The sequence below is a fragment of the Anguilla rostrata genome, chromosome 5 (assembly GCF_018555375.3).
Source record: "Anguilla rostrata isolate EN2019 chromosome 5, ASM1855537v3, whole genome shotgun sequence".
Lineage (NCBI taxonomy): Eukaryota > Metazoa > Chordata > Actinopteri > Anguilliformes > Anguillidae > Anguilla > Anguilla rostrata.
In genome coordinates, this window is record NC_057937.1 from 43271267 (window position 1) to 43289622 (window position 18356).

Sequence of the window (18356 nt, forward strand, 5' to 3'; positions counted from 1 at the left end):
ACTATTGCACGTCGCCCTGTGGAGCTACCGATCAGACAGCACTGGCAGGGTCAGGATGTGAACTGACACCGTGGGTCATTCTGCACCCAAAAAAATGTTCAGTTTGAGGATAAAATGTAAGGAGGAGAATTATTCTGCAAGGCACTGTACATAACCCTCTGCTGTTGTGTGATGGAAATATACACATCCGCCTTGTTTGTAAATGCACTGCCCCCCCCCCCCCCTTCAAACTGCACCTGCTGGGGCTCGCTTTGGAAACAAAGTTTGACATTAAAGTGCTTCTGCTGTCCTGTACCCCTGCTGGGAGCCTGATGCATGGGATCCACGCCGCTAGTACAGCACAGGGAGAGAGAGAACAGCGACTAGAGGATACTAGGAGAATAGCTAATAGCTATGCGGGGAGCTGTCTAAAATGCTCTTTAGCCCCCTGGAGATCATGTGCAGAGAAAGAATTTTACTTTTTTTAAACTTTGGCACCCAATGTGGGGCTGAGCATTTCCAATTTCCACCCCAATTTGGAATGGCCAATCATCTGCAACCGCAGCCACATGCTGCATACCCCACCGCTGATTCAGGAGAGTGTAGACATCCACGGTTCTCCTCCAAAACCCCTCCAGCCAAAACAGATCGAAAATATCATTCACTGCACTCAAAAAAACCATCCAGGCCGTCAAAGCCATGAAAACGCTAAAACTGAAATGATATTCACTAACTAGAAAAATATCCATCCTAATAAATCCACCCTTGAATATTTCTGAAGCCAGATGCATTATTTGAAACTGTCAATAAACTTAAATAGGTACCAGTAAAAATGAGTTCCACTGATGTCTAAAGGGTTAAATTATTTAAAATAGATATTTGGCCTTGGCCAGTGCTACACTCAGCATTCTATTAATTACACTTGGCACTTCGTTAAAGCCTTTCGCGCACAATGCTGCACAGAAGCAAGATAAGAAAACCTAAAGCAAGAATGACTCACAGTGAAAAAGAAATACAGTGAAGTTTCTTTGAAATGTTTCATTTGAGGTACAAAGTATTTATCAAACACCATGCTAAGACCATCTGCTGGGTTTGCGAATTGCACATTCATTCCAACACATTTCCTGGCTGTAGACCGCAACTGCATATTGTCAAGTACGGGTATTTTTTCAGAAATGAAGAAACAAGCAGCGTGAGAAGTAAAATGGAAAGTATCAATTATATTCTATAGCAATAGCAATGTGATACTGACTGCCTCAATTAGGCAAATCAGTCAATGATCAGGCTGGGTCCTACTGCAACAGTAAAATGTTTGGTCAGTATTAATATTTGTATGAGGACCCAAATATAAATGAACTCAGTGATAGCACCCCCACAGAAAGGCAAGAAATGTATAATTCAATGGACTTTACACGAGACAAAAGCACCATGCATGCAAGTACAGACACACGCGTGCACGAACACACACACACAGAACATTTATAGGTGCTGACATTTTAAAGGAAGGACAATGAACAGTCTCGGTAGCATTTGATGTGTGTCCTGGGGTTTATATATTACTGTGGAGAACTGGAGAGGTCGTAGGTTAACTACATCCCAGCCCAGTCTTAGTGATAGTCTTTTTCTGTGGAGTAGGAGAGTAAAGAAAAGCCACAATGACATGAACAGAAGACAAAAGAAAAAAGGGAAAGAGAGAAATTGAACAAGCTGGTGTGTGTGCGTGGGCGTGGGCGTGTGTATGTGTGTGTGTGTGTGTGTGTGTGTGTGTACATGTGTGTGCATGTATGTCTGCTGTAGAAGTATATTCAGTGTCTGTCAGTGGTGCGCACTCATGCATACCAAGCATTCAAGTGTGTGGCTGTGAGTGCAGAGTGAGAATCGATCTTGCTCTGTCGCAGAAAAGCCCCAAAGTGTGACTCCTGACAGTGTATGGCAGGTTCTGGAGGATCTGGTTATGTTCTGTATCTCTGAAATGTTCAAGTGGTCCCCAGGGGGAGGGGGGGGGGGCACATAGGGTGCACGGATTCACTCAAACTTCAGGTTCAGCTCAGTGCATCCGTTCCATATCTCCAGAGAGCTCCAAAGCAAAGCACTAAGAGTAAAAATTCACACAGAACAGATAAGCAATTGGTTTCAGAAAATTACTTCAGTTTGCAGCCCACTTCCAAAGAAAAGAAAATGCCAGACTATAAACCCTGTGTTAAATGCAATCTGACAGTGCTGTTAGTCTGAGCACAAATAATGTATGATTAAAGCTATTTTAAGATGGGTGTCTGCTCATTCTGTGTGTTCTCTGCCCCTCATTCACACATAAAGCAAACACAGAAGCCAAAATGTCTGAAGACAATTAATATGCCCTGAGGTTTTATTGATGACAGGTTAGAAGTTTCTCGGGGTGTAAAGCTTGAAATCGAACGGCTGCTGCATTCAAGGTGGTCACCGGTTTTACCCAAGCCATGTGAGGTCAAGCATCTGACTGTGCGGTAAGGAATTAGTCTGGACTGATATTGTGTTCCTTCACAGCAGGAAATTCAGTTCCTTCAAAAATGCATTGCATTAGAAATGAGTGCACGTACTGCACATCCACATGGTGTATATTTGTGCATGCTGTTAAAGAAATTGTGAGTGTGTGTGTGTGTGTGTGAGAGAGATAGAGAGAGAGAGAGATGAGAGAGACCTGCCACTTCAACATAATGTAACAAGAGCAACTACCAGTGGCCAAACACAAATCAAAGAGACAGCGATACGGGTAGAGTTTTTTTTCTGCTGCACTAGCGTCAGAAGAGGACAGAGATGAAATCAGAATGTGCTTTTATGGTCCCTTGTGGCACGCGATGACATTAAACGGTGGCCCTTCTGGGAAGCGGTGACGTGGTGAGGCACTCTGGTCATGGGATTACAGCGGAACAGGCTTGAGCTCTCTGTGATCGCCTCTGACATCACTCACTCATCCTGTTTTTTTTCCACCCATAAATCCCCTCTCCACTGTGAAATGCAGATGTCAGAAATCAGCCAATCTATTCACTGCACATTTACTTGTGATAATAATTGTACAAAGGATGAGAAAGAGTGCGCACAGCATCCACTGCATACCAAGGCTTTGCTTAGAAATGCATTTAAACTGCAGTCCTAATGAAAATGCCATTTTCTGAAACTAGTTACACTGCCAGAAAGGCCTGTCTGCTACATGCTGTAAAAGTGCTTGAGTTTCTCAGCCTCTTGACAAACTTATTAGGGGATGAATTGGCATTCAGTTAAGCAGACAGCTGCTTACTTTCCCAGATTCAAAATATCTCTCTCTCTCTCTCTCTCCCTCCCTCTCTCTCTCCCCCTCCTCTCTCTTCTCTCCCTCCCTCCTCCTCCTCTCTCTCTCTCTCTCTCCTCTCTCCTCCCCTCCCTCCCCCCCCTCTCTCTCTCCACACACGTACTCACATTGAAACACACAAGCATTCCACTTAATTCTTCCATTAACCCCTTCATCATTAGGTGGCTGGCTATCTAGCAACTGAGAGCACAGGTAAAGAGATAAGCAGACTAGGTGCTGAGAGGCGAGTGGGGAAATGCACGTGATGGGCAAGGCTGATCTGCATTCAGCGAAAAGCGCCACACCCATATGGTCTCAGGAGTACGCTAGCAGCCTACACAGGAGAGTGGTGACATTTGATAATAAAGCGAGCACCCTATCATTGTCCTTCGGTTCAGTTATTTCACACAAAGCCTTTCAATCGATGATTGATGACATAGGTCTATAAAAAGAGGACACGGCATTAACATTTACAAAAATGCATAACTCAGACAGACAGTAAACAGCACCTCAAACGTCCGTCCGTCCCCCCCCTCCCCCAGAGTCCCGATGACGTCCCTCTGTCTGTCTGCAGGGGCGATAACACACATGACATTCTCTAACTCTATCAGTGACATACAGACGGCTGGGAACCGTTGGAGGCCAGATTTTGGGCTTCCATATATTAGCTGCCTGTTTGTTGCGTCCATGGCTGGAGGCTATCTGGCACTGTCACGTCCTTCTGGGGGGACCATGCAGTCATGTTCGACTTGTACAGCAACTGGAGCCGCACGCTGGAACTGCTCCTCTCCTGGCTGATAATCCTCTTTAGTGCTCAATCAATCCTTGTCTCTTTTTTTTTTCTTTTGCCCGCAAAGAAAACCTAAATCCACTTTATCCAGAAAAAAAAGAAGATTTCTTCCGGAGAAAGCCTAACATTCGGGCAGTATTTCATTTATAAAAATAGCCGTGTTTGAAATATGGAAATACCATCTGATGTGTTTACGTGACGAATGCATCAATTTACACTTCAAAGGTCATTGATAGCGCTCTCTGCATTTCACTGTAGTTTGTCACTGCGGAGTACTTTCTTATCAGCGTCAAAACTCACATTTATACACTGTATACCTGTATATTCTTATAAACACACACACACACACACACAGATGAAAGGAAAATCATCTCTAATGAGAAATCACCTCTGGGAATTTAATATTAGTATACGAATGGTTTCCTCTGTCGAATAAGTATAAACACTTGTTCATACTTAACAACTATTGCTGCATAGTTACAACTGGGAGAAGTAAAACAAATAATCCTTATATCATCTGCTGCGCAGGCATATTGATCGGTGATGACAGTGACACATCCATGGCTTACCTAAGGCCTGTCAGCTGTAGCTATGAGGGACCCAGATAAGGGCTTAGCGACAGCAGACCCAGAAAGCCAGCACGCGCCCGCTGTGTCTCAGCTGAGGAACACGGCCGGGTTCAAGCGGGTCCGCGCCACGGCGGACGATCTCACGACCGCCAAGCTGTCGCCTCCGAGAAACGTTACGTGTCAGCGAGGATCAGGGGAAATCTTCCCTGGGGCTGTGCTCTACTCCGCTCTCTAAGGCGAGGAGAAGGGGATTCACAATTCAACGTCCAGAAGACACTGTTCTGTTCCATTACGCACAGGAATCAACCATGTGTGTGTGTGTGTGTGTGAGTGTGTGTGAGTGTGTGTGTGTGTGTGTGCATGCGTGTGTGTGTGTGTGTGCGTGTGTGTGTGTGTGCATGCGTGTGTGTGAGTATGCATGTGCGTGCGTGTGTGTGCGTGTGTGCGCGTGTGTGCACGTGTGTGTGTGTGTGTGAGTATGTGTGTGTGTGAGTATGCATGTGCATGCGTGTGTGTGCGCGCGTGTGTGTGTGTGAGTGTGTGTATGTCTGTGCGCTTGTAAGTGCACACGTGTGCGCGTGTGTGTGTGTGAGTATGTGTGCGCGTGTGTGTGCGTGTGTGAGCGTATGTATGTGTGTGAATGTGTGTGTGTGCACGCGTGTATGTCTCCCGCTCATGTCAGCTCCATGACAGGCTCAGCCGTTTAGTGACAGGCTGGTACTGCTCTTTAGAGCACCGCTGTCTTTCACTGTCTCAGAGGAGAGCGCTATATAAATATTCCAGTGCAGTATGAATAAGTAATGGGGGAAGGCTGCATTGCAATTTAGGTCTCTCAGCCGTCATTTTTTCCCCCATTCCTCGGTGCATCTTCAAAGACTTTTCCCACAATGCCCCCATTCTCTCTCATTCCACCCATCTCCCATCCATAATCTGTGCGAGGATAACAGTACAGTGCCTACCTCCGCCTCCCTGGAACATGCTGTACTGCCAAAACTGCACCCGCCACTGGAAAATGCACAACGCAAGTAGACAGTAGCTTCCGGAAGACCCCTCACGCTGAACCTGCTGTCTAACATCTAATCGTATAAAATTCGTTTGTTTAAGGGAGCAAACGGGGCTTTGTTTTATTTAATTGTCCATCTGTTTGCCGCCGCCAGTGTGTTGTCTCTCCTGCGCTCCGACAAATAACCCGAAGCGTCCGGCTTTTGAAGGCGCAAATTACAATTTTTATTTAAAAGGCGTCGTCGCATGCACACAAAAGAGCTGGTCGCTTACCGATTGCTGCGGGGAGTCGTAGTAGCAGTGGTGTGTTTCAGGTGTGTGTTTCAGGTGCCCACCTTAAAGGAACAGAAAGATCAAGTCAAATCGCCGTTCGGATCTGCAGGAAACAGGCGACGACAGAACAGTTTTTAAAAAGCATAATGCCTCAGCCTTGGCGCCCTTCCAGCACAAAAATAGCCCAATGCTTTTAGCAGCAAAATAATGCAGGGCACACTGTTTGGGTCCTGCCCTAAATCAACCTCTGAGAAAATATCACGGACACGACGGGGTCTCAGCCGTCTGACGGCCGCGCCCTGGAAGCCTGTGAGCGACGGTGGCGTTCAGGCCCTCAGGGACCAACAGGCAAACAGGTCGGTCGGAGCAGATCAGAGTCTAGCAGCGCCCGCTAATCGTAGCTCGCCGAGGCAGAACTCCCTTCGCCGAAACGTTCAAACCCGAGCCGCTTTCAAGGGGACTGGAGGGAAAATAAAGAGCTGTTTATCAGCTGGACTCGGCGTGATTACTGATCTGTGATTTAACAGGGGTCTGCTTCCTTTACAGCTCCTCGGCGCTGCTGAGGGGTGGGGGGGGGTGGAAGTGGAAGGGTTGGGGGGGTGGGTGAAAGTGGAAGGGTGGGGGGGTGGTCATCAGAGACAAGCAGCGCACTGAAAGTGTGAAATTGAACAGTGAGGGGACACTGATTGCTCGTGTTTATCTCTCTCCTACCTTCCTCTATCTCCCCCTTTCTCGTTTTCTCTCTGTCTCATACAAGTAGCCATCCGTGCATGCACACAATCATGCAAACATGCACGTGTTTCCATGGCAAAGGCTGGCCTGTACAGATGTTTTCCAGAAGATAGCCCAAATGGAGATGCAGACCAAAGCGATTTGACAAGAACTTCCGCTACCTTCCTTCGCAACTTGCTTTATCTCCTTGTTTAAGTCCCCACATCCTCCCCCCCCTTTCCTCTAAAAGCCTTTTGGCTCACTCAGAAGATAAATCCTGCCCCAGACAAATTAAACCTGGTTTAATTTTAGGCTCCTGCTGTCACGCTCATTCGGGTCCTCTCCCACTGCAATGTGAGTCGAAGAGTCAGGACAGCGGTGTGGTGAAGCAGCTAGTACTTCTGCTGTCTGCTGTCTACATGGGGAAGGAGGGGGAGGACGCATGTCCTGTACTGCAGTTCTGAGCTCTGAACATGAGCGTGTGTGTGTGCGTGTGTGTGTTTTGAGTGTGTGTATAAGTGTGTGTGTGCATGTGCATGTGCGTCTGTGTGCGTGCGCATATGTCAGGATGCGTCTGTGTATGTGTGTGCCTACAGTGTATGCGTAAGTGCATGTGCATGTGTGCATGTGTTTTTCAGTGTGTAAGTATGTATGGGTATGCGTGCGTGTGTGTGTGTGTGTGTGTGCGTGTGTGCGTGTGTGCATGTGTGTGTGTGTGTGTGCGATCAGTGAGTGTGTGCATGTGTGCGTGCGTGCATGTGTGTGCGTGTGTGTGCGATCAGTGAGTGTGTGCATGTGTAGTGTATGCTCTCCTGACCCCATGTCCTCTAGTGGGAATACAGGGGGAGTGGACAGCGTGAGCGTGTGGGCGGCAGCGCTGACAGGCAGTACAGCGGCGTGCGCTGCGGCCTGCGGCTGCCTCTGCAGTGGGCGGGCTCTGCTCTGCTCTGCTTCAGCAGAGGCCGGGTCACCAGGAACAGCTCTCAGGGGTAGACAGAGAGAACAATACGCGCTTTCGCGGCAGGGCAGTGAGTCGAGGAGGAAAGGTATTTCAGGACACGGGCGGGGCGAAGAGCGATGAGCGCTCAGTGAAAGTGAGAGCGCTGCTCCACCCACAGCTCTGCGTAAGACCTGGGGCGGATCCAGACCCCCCCGAATGGACCGGAGACCTGCGGCACCCGAAAACCCATGACCGAACCGGCCAGAAAGCGCACTGCACCGCTGTTTATAAGCCCGTGGTGCATCAAACAGCCCCGTGCTCCGATGTGGTGAAGAAGCGGTCGTCAAAATCTAACCACCAAAGACCAAGCATCACCAAAAGGGTTTTGTCAGGACAGGAGTGGGAGGGCGGTGGCGGTGGCGGTTGAGGGACAGCGGCGACATGGCGAGCTGATTTGACGGGGGAGAGAGAGGCTGTGATTACGGGGCGCTGAGGTCGCCTCTGTCAGCAGCCGCTCGAGCGCGGCGTCGCTAATACACACGGTCGCCGCGAGAGGCGACAGGCCCGCCCGCCCACCCGGCTACGCGTTTACAGCCGCCCTCCGCGGCAGATCGCTAAATTAGCCATTACAGCCCGCCGTCAGCGGACGCTTATTTCAGCTGCTCCACGGCCCTTGTGTTTTAAAGACACAGGACGGAATTAAAAGATTGAAGACTGTCATCAGCCTTTCGGCGAAAACCAAAACAACGGCGACCGCAACAATAAAAATGATAATAACGATAATAACGGTCGGCGGAGAGTGGTTTCGTGTGGGTATTTCGGTCTCACCGTCTGCTGACCTGAAAAGCGCATGGACCCCCCCCACTAATTTAGAGGGAGTGTATGGAAAATGGGTGTTCTTACCCAGACACATGCCAGTTCCTTTGCAATCTCGCACCATGAAAAAACCACTTGTTTTTCTTGCGACAAGAACCGCAGATATGCAAACAAGCGGGGCTTCGGTTTTTCTTTACCAAGCGGTGCCCGTCAGTCGAGCCGGCCGCGTGAAATCGCTTTTCTGAGCGATTGAAAAGTGCTTCAGGAGTTGCCGTCCCCCCGGGCTTCAGAGGAGGAGGAGGAGGAAGATGGAGAAGGAGCCTTACGGCGGGCGTGCCGCCGCCCAGGAAAAACCCATCACCGTCTCCTCGGGCGCGCGGGCCTGCGCGGTGCCCGTCGGCCCGCTTGCTCGACAGCACGCCACACACACAGACAGGAGGAGGAGGAGGCAAGGCAGCCAGGCTTCGCTCAGGTTTTTTTTTTTTTCTTCTTTTGGGCTTTTTTCAGCTTTATTGGACAGAGCAGTGTAGAGAGACAGGAAGAACGGGAAAAGAAAGGGAGAGACGTGCGACAAAGGTCGCACGGTCGGGATTTGAACCGGCGACGTCGCGGCTCGTAATGAGCATGTGGACAGTGCTCTACAGGCTAAGCCACGAGACACCCCCCTTTCGCTCAGGTTTTTACGCCACAGCAGCTGAATCGGCACAAATTTGTCAACTCGCCCTCAAAAATCTTTAATTGCTCTACCTTGGTGAAAGATGTTAGAGATACGGATTAAAAACAGGAGTCCACTACGTGTGCATCATGAGGAACAAAAACACTACAAATCATTCTCTCCAAAGGGCGTGGCCGTGGGGGGAGGGGCTGTGGACTGACAGGTCACAGAAATAAATGTTGGGAGCGGCCCGTAAAAGCTGAAATAGGCTATTTCCACTTCTGCCACCACGCTGTCACGGGGCACTGCACACTGTATGCTTACGGTACACCAGGGCCCTAACCTGAACCGCACCTCTTATCAAGCAGCTCCGTAAATTAATTAGCATCATTAATGTTCCAGCTGCATAACTCAAATGTAATGGAGATATTGGCCTAGACCAGATTGTGCTCATTATACCTCAGGCAATAATGCACCTCCACTGAATAATTACTGTTGCCATGGTGCAAAAGGCGGGTCCTGGCACTCCGGCATCAGTACCCAGTCACCCCACTAACCCCGGTCACCCCGATGCAGTGCCCGTATCCCACCTGGACCCCCACAGCTCCGCCTCCCGAGAACATTTAGCCCACTCAGGGGACGAGGACGGGAACATTTTTAAGGCGCAAAAAAAACTGGCTGATTAGATCCGTCCTTAATTGCCATCTGCACAATCAGGATTACGAGGTGTCAGAAGTTAATGGAGGACACATTCACCTCCGCTCATTTGCATACGGCGGGAGCGCCGTTATTCTCGAAAGGGCCGGCTCGGAACGGGCGCCACCGGCACGATGTCGCCGCTACGCTCCGCGACGGTCACACGGGAGAAAGGTCAGGACGCGATAACAAGCGACGCAGATTTGATTCCCTTCGACGCCCCCCGCCACCGAATCCTCGTTATTGGTCGGGAGGGCGGGCGGAGATAAGGCGCCGCGGCGGAGGCCAGGGGCTGATACGGCGCCGCTGTCGATATCCCCCTCATCAGCGCGAGCAGGGGTAGAGGGGGGCAGCGGCTGACGCCAGATAAATCACTCTTCCTGCACGCCTTCGTCCCCGCTGCACCGCGCAAGGGCTGGAAAGTCCATTTCATTAGAGCCCTCCTGCTCCGGACCGCTAGCGTACATCTGGCTGCCATATGCAATCTGCGAAGCGGTGTTTTCGGCGCGAGGGCGGGGCGGTGGGGGAGACGGCGCTGCCCGCCGGAGCCTGGCTCAGCGTGCGGTGCGCGGTGAGGGTCGTCCGGACCGGGCGAGCGCAGGCCGTCTCTGAGGAAGTTAAGGACGCGGGGTCACGCTGCAGTCGTTCAGTCACACCGGGGCTTGCCCCCGTTATCACCATACGGCTGAATCACAACACTGCGTGTGCGGGCACAGCGTGGCCTCAGCATGCTCGATAAGACAGACAGCTGATATTTTATTAATCTCCAAAAGGAAATTTGTTTTCCTCCGAAATGTGAGATCATCTTCTATTTCATTTGATGGTTTTTGTTTACACGCTCACAAAAAAATCCTACCAATCCGAAGAAGTAATAAAACCACCCTCATTTTTCTCAGAGTACACCCTCTGTGCAAGCGCTAAACCCGTATAAGCTTAACACGACAGACAGAAACTATTATGCAGGGGAGAATCTGACGATCAAATTGCTGAACAACTGAACAAAAAATGATAGAGGCATTTTGTGCTACCTGAAGCTCTTCACTCTTACATCTAGCAGCAGTCGGAAGACATTTCTCTCCATTACAAACACGGGTAGTGGTTGCCGGCGGAGTGGAAATCACAGAGTGCGACTACAATACCAGTAATAAACACGCAGCGATCGGTCAAGATGGGGCACATTGACCCACAGCAATTTGGCTGCAGCGGAGTCCAGTGTAGAGAATCTGCCCTGCAGGAAGATTCACATCTCCCTCTGCACCTTAATGAGCCAAAATGGCCGACATACGGAGAGCTATTGCTCCTGGCCACCCAAGTCAGGGGCCACTAAAATTCTTGGGCAAAGCTGTACCACGGGGAAGTATCCCATAATTCATATATGTTATCGCTTCTTTACCCTAATGAGGAAACGGCAGTATTTTCTTCCCACACACGCTGCATTGACTTAGACACCACAGTCCAGGCAAAGGGACACATTCCCTTGGCCAACATTAACGGCCGTCCGTTAAAATGTCATCGCCTCGTGATTGGACGATAACTCGAGTAAACCGAGGGTGTCGAGCGGTGGACTCGGCCCGCCACGCTTGCGCTGACACAAGCACTTTTATGATTTTAAACTCATTATCTCCTAACTTCAAATTGCCTCTCTTAATTCCCTCATTAGCATGCATGAGCCCGCCCTGGTGTGAGAGGAGCAGAGCGAGGGCAGCGTACTATAAGTGACTGAGACCGCAGGGCTGGGCCGGGGGACGTGCAAACAAAGACTCGCCCGATTGGTCGCTGCCTCACGCGGCTCGCGAACAGATGAAAGGATCCAATGTTATTTCGGTTTTTTGTCTTTTTGTTGTTGTTTTTTTGATTGGTTGGTTGGTTGGAAGGTTGCCTTCGCCAGGTGCTAAGATGCAATGTTGTCAGCACCCAGAGAAAATCCCCGTCGGATCCACTTTCATCTCCCTCCAGCCCGCTAAGACATCAGGAGTCAGAGGCTCACTGTGCTCATCGTGTTTCTCTAGTCTGTTCCGTTGTATCATTTTTGATTCCTTACCTCAGTTGCTCTTGATTTCTACGGGAGGCTGTCATGCACGCCAGTGGGAAAAAAAGCGTTAGCAGCAATGCTTTTGACATCCATTTAACACCCCCCCCCACTCCACCCCACCCCCCCCCCGCAGGATTCTCAGGTGCGTCTGATGGTTTCCCCTCGCGTCATTAAAACAATCGCTTCCGCAAAGTGACAACGTGGGCACACTCCTGTCAGCTCGCGTTGTGTTTTGTTGTGAAAAGATGAAATTCCCCTCTCGAACCACGTACCTGTACTACACACGCCTTCCCAAAAATAAAAAGCGTGCCATTGCACTAAGGCATTTAAGTGCACGGATGAGCTTCATCCACTTCATCATTCTCAGCCGTATGTATGACGTAAAAAAAATGTCAGCTTCAGCTGTGCTTTGAGATTCGGTCCGTGGATCCATCCAACAGAGCCGGCATATGTCATCCCTTCTTCCCATTCCCACTACCACCTCTACTTGACACCTTAAAATCACCACCATTGTGGTGCTCCCTCAAATCACCACCGCCCATATTAAACTACTGCAAATCACTGGCCCTTTCTCTGCCTTCAAATTAGCAGAACATCTCCTTCCCTGATCATATCACCCCCATCCCCTGCAGCCCTCCCGCTCATTGCACACTATCTGCCACCTCTCCCGAACGCTACAAAGCAAGGAATCTGTATTTGTATTCATTTAAATCAAGCTGCTTGGAGTCTGGCCTACGGAGATATGGGAGTGTGAACTACACACACGCACACACACACAGATAAATATATGTGTTACACATGTACACATACAAACACACACACACAAGCACACACAGATGAACATGCGTGACACATGTATACATACAAACACATGCACAAACACACTCACACAGGTAAACATATGCATGACACATGCACACATACAAGCACACACACACAGGTACACACACTCATATTCATTAGCCACTTGCCCGTATCATTTAGTTCTACATGGTGTGTTTGTGCAATGGTAGATAAGAATTTAAACGTGGTCAAGGATTCTCCACAGGAGACACTTAACAAAGCTCTGGAAATTACATCTAGCAGATATAAAAGAAATTGAAAGACTTTTCAGAAATTTAGAGAACACAACAGCTGGAAAAAATGGCATGGCAATTTAGGTTAATATTCGCAGCATGCTAGTAGTATCAGTGAGACACAATACAAACACAAATAGTGCGCACTGTTTATAGTTTAAAAAATTCATCTAATGCTTTCACCCAGGAGCCATAAAAGCCTGGTGGTGCCACGGCATCACATGTATATAATTACTTCAGAATAATGTAATTATGTTTGTAAAATGTCATTTACGATTACCGGTCTCCGTGCATCACAGAGTGTATCGCATAAACTGCCGAAGACATATCCTGTGAAAGGCAGTTCCATTATACTGGTTGTCAAGCAGCCAGGGGGTTTACAATGAACTGTCCATGGTGCTGAGTAGCGCATTCTCCACACGACTCACGGGTCATGAACAAGTCATTATAACTGTAACAGTGTTTACAATGAGCAGCAAGCCAAGCATTCCCCGTTACTATGATCTCTGGAGCAGAAATTTTCAGGAAAAATCCTTTCTGTGTCACGCAAAGTACAAAAAAACTCAGAGACTTAAAAGGAAAGCGTCTTCTTCCGGGCTTTGTATATCAAAGACCCTGCGAATATAATGACAGCCTGCTGCCTTGTAAAGATGCTTTGAAAAGGTGCCAAACAAAAGTGGATTTAATTTTGAAGGAAAACAGCAATTCTCCATCACCTTTTATTCTTCCCCGTCTTCAGCCGCACGGAAATCAATATGTGCTTTGCATCGAACATAAAGTCAAAACCGCTGGCTTCAACAGCAGACGAAAGATGAGCGGTGTATCTCAAACCCGCGGCATCAAAATTCAGAGGGTGTAGCCTTGGAGGGGAGGTGCGAAGAAAGGGGCATTTAAATGCGAGGCGCTCTCCCTCCGGTCCTCGCGGAAACCGCTGTTACTCTTTCTGAGCACGCCGTAGATCACACCCGGGCTGGCCCTTTCCCGCTAAATCGCTCATTTATTTGCGCCGTTAATTCACGCTTAACCGGAATCCCTCGGAATGGGGAGGAGGAAACAGGAAGCCATAACGCCACAACATCGTGACCCCCGCTGAGCGACGGCGAGAACGGGGCACGAAACCTGGCGTCCGCATTTGTGACAAAAACACTTTTAAAAGAGCAGAGAGAAAAAGAATACAAGCTTACAAGAAGAGGATGAAGGGAAGAGGAGCTCAGGCTTTTAACAACAGCAAAAAGCATCGCCCGAAACGCAAAAACAAGGTAAACACGGCAAGGCCTGAAGAAAAATAGAATAACAGTAGAAGAGAAGAGAAGAATGACTCACCTTCTATCAGTCATTATTTAATAATGTATTAAACTCACTAATAAGATCATAAGAACTAAGGAGCCTGGGAAGTTAAAAGAAGCCTGTTCTTTGTGGCTGTCTGTATTTTGATCGTGCCCCTCTTTATACCATGTGATGCTGTACCATATATGAACCCTCTGACATTTTATTCACTGACATCTATTCTTACCGGGGCTCAAGCTGAAAGAGCTTCAGATTTATGTGCATAATTTTGTATTACCAGAGAGTGGCTTACTGAAATATGCAGTCTGAGGGCAAGGGTCAACAGAGAGGAAGCGATCACAAGCCGCTGCGGTGTGTGTGTCTGAAGTTCTGTGATCTTTCTCTCTCCCCTGACACTCCCCCCACTCCGCCTCCTGTCTCACATCTTTTTAGAAGCCAGTGGTCAGCTTTGAAAGCGCTTTGAGTACAACACAAAAACGAAAGCAATGCCCAGAAAGAACCAGCTCTGCACCTGAAACAGTCGTTAAGGCACCAATTGGGGATTTTGTTTCTTTTTTTGTAAAAACCCAGACAATTACAACGGAAAACGGTCTAATATATGCACCGGGTTCTATGATGGCTCAAATACAAAGTTCCACTTTCAGAGTCCGTGCGCTAAACCGGGTTAGGTGTCTTTATTACGCGCATAAATTGCCGGCAGAGCAGGAATTTCTCAGCGGCGCGCCCGAGAAGTACAGTACCGCGTCTCAGCAGGGACGCGCAGCTTCATCTAAATGCTAATGCAATGCGATTCCTCACTGAGGCACGGCGGCTAACGAGTGAGCCCGCTGAATAAATTGAAAGCCTAAGTAGTAATAATGACATAACGGAGCCGCACAAAAAGGAAGGTGTAATCTCTTGACCCGTGATGCAGCTGCTGGCGCTCGGGAACGATGCTACATGAAAGATACACCAAGGTCACATGCGTATAGAAACGCAATATCTCACGCTCGCAAATGGGCACGTTAGGACACGAAAAAAAAAATTCCGTCAGGAGAGTTGGGGGTTATTTTTGCCAGAGCTGTTGATAAACTAGAACTTGGAGGCCATATATGATGATGGGCTGCCTCAGAAGGAAGTAAATTTGAATTTTGTCCTTGAATCTCCCACCTATCACTGCTTCACAGAGCAATGGTCTTTGTCTAGTGCATGTTCATAGTCCACTGTCAGCCCATTAAATACAAAATGCTTAATAATCTGGTCGTGACAACCTCTCCTAAATGGGAATGTCTGTGGGCGCAACTGACTTCTAATGAGTCAGCCACCTCGATTTTCAACAAACTCCAAATAATTCAACCAACAGTTCCTGGGCCTGCAAAGCTCTGAAGTTCATTCTAAATGGCACAAGCTCTCAACCACTGCCAAAAGTTGCCTGCCAGGTACTGTACCAGACAAGCGCATTGTAACTGAGCCATACACTACTTCAAGGCTAATGTCTAATTTTAATATTTCAGCTGGTTTACATGCCATTTTTATCACTCAAATGTTTTTTTTTTCTTCTGCAGTCGTATTCTAATTCCTTTTTGTAACTGAATAGAATGAAAACAAGGGGATGATTTTATTTTATTTTTGTGGAAGGGCATAATTCTGCGCTGATTTGTCAGCTTCAGAGAATCTCACATTAGGGATGCCAGTCCGCTTTCTTTTTTTTAATACAATTCATAATTTATGCAGGCATGAATGAAATTCTTTTTCAACAAGCGAAGGAATCTGATTTTGTCCAGTGTTTTCGCCTCTTTTTTTCTCCAAGGCCCGATTCATTCAACAAGAGACAAAAGCCCCTCAAACTTGGCCAAATGGAGCAACTTCATTTAAATGCTAATGCACTGGGATCTGAACTAACGGGTGGCTATCACATCACGGGCTCTGAAAGAGATTCAGCTCTGCAGATCACAGTGTGACATCTGTATTCTGGATTACTTAAAGATGAGGAAATTCAATAACCGCACTCCTTACCTACCTAAATTGCACAGACACGCTGCAGAATAAATCCGCTCATAACAAGTAAATTATGTGGCCGCGGTGTAAAATTGCAGGAGGACGGTGCGGAAATGCGATTTACATGGCTGCCGCTAATGTGAGGTCTATGGAGGAGGTGGGGTGGATTTGAGTGAGGGAGGGCTACAAAAGGAAATGTTCACCATGCTCCCTTAACCCTGCAGCTACAACCACATGAGCATGCAACTGTATTCCCTCACTAGCTTTATCTCCCCACGAGCACCTCTACAGACACCTCAACACATGAATGTAGTTGCCATCAGTGCAATTTGAGGAAAACGACCCCCACCCTCACCATTTCCCCCATTCTGCATGTCCTGGTTTATCAAGGTTGACTGGGACACTGTATAGATGACAGGTAGGAAAAATGACCACCAGTACCCACCCCCATCCAATGACACTGTGTCCTGGGAAATGAAGGTGTGATCCAAGAGCATTTAGATGACCAGGGTGGAATTTGACCCCACTTCATGCTGGCAACGCCATGGCCACAGTGCGGCTCCACAGTGCAGTGATGTCACAGATCAAACCAGATCTGGGGAGCTATCTCAGTCCTCCTTCAGGGGCCTTCAGGGCTGAAGCTGATTAGAACAGGCTCATTAAAGTGGGGTAACTAACAGCCCTGGTCCCCACTGCTCTGCCTTCATGGTTGCCAGGCAGGAATGAAACAAATCTCATCCCAGTGTGTCTTATATAACACCAGCCAACCAAACAGTCATAATTACATTTTCCTCAGGATGGGAAAAAAGAAGCTGGATTATATATTTTTTTTCTTCAATTTAAATCTGTAGGTTGGGGGGAGGGAGATGTTCCTCGGTTGAAAGCTACGCAGAAAAAAACAAGTAAATTACGGGAGTAAATCACAAGTGACGTTCTGCATTTATCCTGCTTCTGAAAATAGCTCACATCAAAAGACGTTCCCCGCTTATGAGATCAGCGCCAAAGACTGTATTGCAGCTTTTCCCTAGTCTTTCATCCTCACAAGCAAACAGTACGTTTCAAAATGTGTAAGAAGACGGGTTGTCTTAAAAACAAGAGGTTAACCAGAATGCTGTACCAGAGACAGAAATATAATATACCAACAAGTCCCACAAGGAGAAAAAGCCTTTCATGCAACAGGATATTCGTTTCACTTTTAATGTCCCAGCATCAAAGCTTTCTCTAATCAAAATGGCCTCGCCTAAATACAGTACATATTTACTGTTGAGAGGGAAAGGCAATTTGGTTTGGACAACAATAAGCCAAAAACCAATAAACGTGTACTGCAGACAAAGACTGTACAGTATATGCCGGGTCACTGTTGATCAAACAGCTAGTCTTTGCTGGAATACTTCAAAATGTCCTGTATTTAATACATTAAACCTTACTACTGCTCACGTAAATAAACAAATTCCCTCACAGCACTGAAATAAATGTCTCCGATATCCGTGAGATGGTTTGTTTGCAAACACATCGCAGAACACAAGCCCTTACGTGTTCCCATATTTGCAATAAAATACTGATCAGAAATTTGAGTGTGAATATTCAATTGATGGCAAAATCCTACTTTCCCATTTTGAGAGTCCTTAAATGCAAGTCACACAGCGTAATGTCTTTTACATCAGACACAAGGAAATGTGTAAACCTTGAGGAACTGGAGGAGAACAATAAGGAGAACATTCTTCTCTAAGCAGTCTTTAGACTGAATAATTGGAAAGTAAAAGTGGAATGAAAAACAATTTTGCCTTGATGATTTGAGTTATCTGCTGCTGGACCAGGCAGAGGAAAGTGCATGGCTCCTTGGCAACAGTAATGTCCTCTTAAAAATAAAAAAAAAACAAAGTAATTCCGCAGCAAGAAGGGGAAGATCAAATTAGCAGATCTTTCTGACAGCACACAATTCTGGCTGAAGACGTTAATTGCTCCGATTCAAGTGCTTGACAAGCCAGAACATTTAATTTGATCTTTCTTTCTTTCATGACGAAAGCCCTGAACCTCAACCTACAGCAAAATACATACAGTAGAGTGTGCCTGAGACCTTCCTTTAGACCCAGTGAAATGTAATCTGCAGTCAGCTCTGTCCATGGATAGAATAGTCTGGTGGTCTGCAAATAGAATAGGCAGTGAACTAGATTTTAACCTATAGTACATCTCCAGTCTGACATAAATAGGTTTAGTTACAGCATAATCACGTCCTCGTGATTAAAAGC

At 47.5% G+C, this 18356-nt stretch overlaps 1 protein-coding gene across 5 annotated transcripts in view; it reads right to left on the bottom strand.

Annotated features, from left to right (window-relative positions):
* Positions 1 to 18356, bottom strand: part of LOC135255334 (amyloid-beta A4 precursor protein-binding family A member 2-like) — a 69540-nt gene that overhangs the window by 41164 nt on the left and 10020 nt on the right. For 3 of the 5 annotated variants that reach the window (XM_064336361.1, XM_064336367.1, XM_064336362.1), the window contains one exon: positions 5918 to 5979. The exons of 1 other annotated variant lie outside the window; for it this stretch is intronic. The gene's annotated coding sequence lies outside the window, so the exon portion shown is untranslated. Of the gene's footprint in view, positions 1 to 5917; positions 6021 to 18356 lie in introns of all 5 variants that reach the window. One more of the 5 variants, XM_064336364.1, reaches the window with a different exon arrangement.